This window comes from Gymnoscopelus braueri (assembly GCF_963280865.1).
Source record: "Gymnoscopelus braueri genome assembly, chromosome: 1".
In the NCBI taxonomy this organism is placed as follows: Eukaryota; Metazoa; Chordata; class Actinopteri; order Myctophiformes; family Myctophidae; genus Gymnoscopelus; species Gymnoscopelus braueri.
Genome location: NC_137603.1, coordinates 41,174,436 through 41,178,720, shown reverse-complemented (window position 1 = coordinate 41,178,720; position 4,285 = coordinate 41,174,436).

Genomic DNA, 4,285 nt, shown 5'->3' with positions numbered 1-4,285 from the left:
CTGCATGTATTACTGGTGCTTATTCGACATTTCATGCTGTACTCCTCAAAAGAATGACTGTAGTTTTTATAATATGTCACCTGGAGCAGCTGGAGCCTTTTTTATTAACAGATACAGTATACTATAGGTTCTATGGGACGGCCATAGCTGAATGGGTAGAGAGGCCGTCTCAGAAACAGAAGGTCCCCCGGTTTGCACCCCTGGCCCCGGTCTATGTGTCCCTGAGCAAGACACTTAACCTTTAACTGCTCCCAGGGCACTGTATTAGACATTATTATGTATTATGACACTTTCCCACTGCTCCTTATATATAGGATGGGTAAATGCAGAGGACAAATGTATGTGCAAATATGTACAGTGACAAAAGAAATACCCCAAATGAGTGGGGACCTTATTATTATTATTATTATTATTATTATATGACCACTAACCAATTAAGCCTGATTTATTATTCTCTGTTATATGATTGAGTAATTGCAGCGAAAACAGACAATTTACAAGCCTTTCAGTATTCGGTATTCGGTACCAATGGAGTATAAATTAAGCATAAAGCAATAGAGTAACACAATGTACTTACAGTCAATAGATTTATTGAATGTCCCTACTGTGATTTCATATCAAAACTATTTTTCTGTGTTGTGCCTTTCGGTGCCTATGGTCTTTGAGAGGCCATGTAACAAGACTAGACCATTACGGGTCCACTTTGCTCCATTTGTACACTGTCAAAAGTCAAATTAATAACCACTTAAAAAACCCTACTGTATATTGATTGTTGACTGGGGTCCACCAGGGCTCTATACTAGGCCCAGGCCTTTTTCGAAAATAGCCGATTAACAAGCTCAACGTGACACATTGTGAGCTTGTAGATCTGCTATTGTCACCAAATGTTACAGGGAATAGAAGGGGCTTCATGTGGATGACTACAAATTGTTTTCTATGCACTATTTCTGCCCTCTATGATGCACAAGAGGACACGTTACCCCACATAAATCCTCCCTTAATCTTCTGTAATACATAACAGAGTGTCTCTCTGTTATGTATTAGAGATTGACATTTCCCTGCCATTCTGAAAAAGAAAACACACAGCTAATGCTACATTGTAATTTATTTGAGGAAACAGATAATTTGGTATATGGATTTCTGCTCTCTAATAGTGTCTTTCCATTACATAGTACTAGCTTGCCACTTGCAGGTACTTATTTTAGTACCTCCGACATCCGAGTTCCAAGCGGGCTGAGGTGATACCAAATTGTTAAGTGAATTGCCTACAGACAGACACATACCCATGGATCGACTCCATGGAAGCTTGCGAGTTGCGACTACTGTTGTTATGGCCACCCATTATTGTTTTATAGTTGTATTTTGTATCTTCTCTGCGTGACCATGTCTCCAATGTTGGGTGTGTTAGAAATCAAAGAGATTAGACTGCATTGTGTTTGACAGTTAGCTGTAGTATAAGGTAGTGTACAAATCTAACCAAATGGACCCAACATAACTCAATTCAATGCATTACTTTCAGAAATCAAATTGTGGTAATAGTGAAGTAACACATTAAACTCACTGAACAGAGACGACAAGCTGGTTGACTTCCCTCTGGGTCTGTATTGAACATCCAGTATATTGTGTAACATCTTGTGATTGACATTGATGAGTGTAATATTTAGAGATCAATGCAAGATGCTATTTATTACAACATGGGCATTGCACTGATTATGTTGTTACTGTGTTCTGCTTCCAGAGATCATGGCCCAATGTTAGCACAAAGAAAATACAATCAATTATATACTGTAAGGCTATATTAAGATATCAAATGAAATGTATCCATTATACAGAGAAGATTTAATTATATTTGCTGGCACTTACGAAATGTTAAATTGGAGTTGAAATTAGTTTAAATGTAATAAAGTGCTGTTAGGGGTATGTTTGAATCTTAGAGAAAGATCTGGATGCTTTAAGTGTAAAGTCAAGTGTCTAAAATTAACTGTTGTTATCACCATGTTAAACAAACCTTGTTGATTATCATTGATCTTATTCTTTCTATGAAAGATGCATCAAAGAGCATTGTTAATTGTTCAGTGTCCCTTTTCTGACATGGATGTTAATACTATGTGTATGAATGCATGTATGTACGCAAGTATGTACTGTATGTGGAGTTATGTTTTTGCAATCTTGCCACCGCCCCCCAAGCAGTATGCAGTGTGAGCCATTTCATTTAAAAAAAAAAAACTTGATTGCCATTTTTTTTATTATTGTGTTTCACCTCTTTGATTAAATATCATGGATTATACTGCAATATTTCTTGTTTGGAAACAGGAAGTTGCTCTTTAACAGTCTAAATTATTCAAAAGTTTTCAAATAAATTTAAAAAATATATGTACAAGCTCCCAGTGAGCTTCTATTCTATTTTTTGAATAGCCAACGTATAAAGTGGTTAAGAGGATTGTGATGCTACATTAACTACTTTTGCTGGAGACCCTCTGGAAACAGGTGCAGACAGATACTTCTTTTTAGTCTCCAAGTGGTGCTACTATAGACCGCCGAAGTCTGACGTCATTTACACATCCTTTGTTTGTCTACCTGGTTTGCAGTTTTCCACCCCCGTTCTGAATCCCATAGACGTATTGAATATCGCGTCAAATAAGAACTGTGTTCCAAAAATAAACACATGACCCCGGCGGGTTGACTCTTATGGATATGAAGCATCAACTGACGGTGAGAAAACGATAATGTTACTTCCGCCGAATTAGTTACATTTTCGCCAGAAACAGACTGTATCAAACATAAGTGACTGACTACCATAAACGATATAGAACCTCCTCCCTGACAATAACGCCGACACGCGGTGTTTATTTTTGGACCACAATTCTTATATGAGACGATTCTAAGATGACCCAATGTTATTCTCCATAGAGAAATTACTTCCGCAAACCTGGGGATGAACGAGTGACGTCAGGACTTCGGTGCTCTATACGGGAGATACGGGTACTCATCGCGGTCCGCATCGCCTTGTAACATCCGTGGCTCGGTGGTAAGCACTTTATATTTGAAATCTGAACGTTTGTGAGAGATGGCAATGTGAAAAAATCGAACACAACCATGACTGTCATGGTATGACAGTCATGTTTCAGGGCTAGGAAAACACTTGTTTTCACTTTGTCGAGGAAAAGAACCCAAAAAATAAAATCATAACTTACACCACATATAACACAAAACAATGAACGTGATCTTAGACACGGAAGCTACCATCACACATTGAAATCGACTCAGTACACAATCAGGTGGCAAGAATGTGTATAATATTAGCACTCGTCTGTGTTTCCAGTGTGCAGGGAAAACACCTCAATGGGAACTCGTTATATGGCTGAGTCAGAGTGACGTCAGAGGTCCATCCGCCCGCCCGCAGCAGAGGCGAACAGTCTTTTTACCCCCGGTCTCAGTAGCCCCGCCCTGTAGGGGCCTACTGGGCGGTGCTTCTTTCGCTCTATATTAGAAGAGTGGGGAACGTTGGGGGTTGTCACATTCTAATACAGCCCAAATACCCAATCTCAGCACCGGCCTCAGTGGCGCATCTCGCTAGTCATTAGACTATCAATCCATTAGCATTGGGAGTCTGGGTTCGCAGAGCCTTCTATTAGAGAGTTGCGCCAATGAGGGGTCAGAAACAGCGTCGGTCACGTGGTTCATGTAGCTGGAAATAGTGACAAGGAGCCGCCGACTTTAATGCATTCCATGAACTTCCGGTTTAGGGATTTGTCACTATTCGCCAATGTATGTGTATGTAGAAGACCTGGCCCGAAGAAGTGAACGGAGTTGGCGTAACTCTCTAATAGATGGCACTGGCCCGCAGGCCTGCCCTCCCATTAGCCAATTTTGATATAGGATAGGATAATCTTTTGACACATCTACTTTTAGGCAAAACCACTGGGAAACGGTTTTAACAGAGCTAATCATATGTATTAAACTACTCATTACGTTAAGATAACTTTTGACTTCCATGTCACGACTAACCTTGCGTCAGTAGGTAAATAGCCTTGGCTCAGTAGTTCTCAAACCTTTTCGCCCCCCTGGACATGACGCTAGTATGTCACAGGGACTTAACCCCAGTCCGACCCTTGATGCTGAGTGCCAAGCAGGGAGGCATTAGGTAGCCTACCTTTTTTTTTCAACAATATGTTTATTTATTTTTCTTTCTTTTCACAAAATATTTCAACATTATATTACAAACACAACAAAAAACTAAAAGGACAATTACATTAAAACATTACAAGACAATCAATGAAAAACA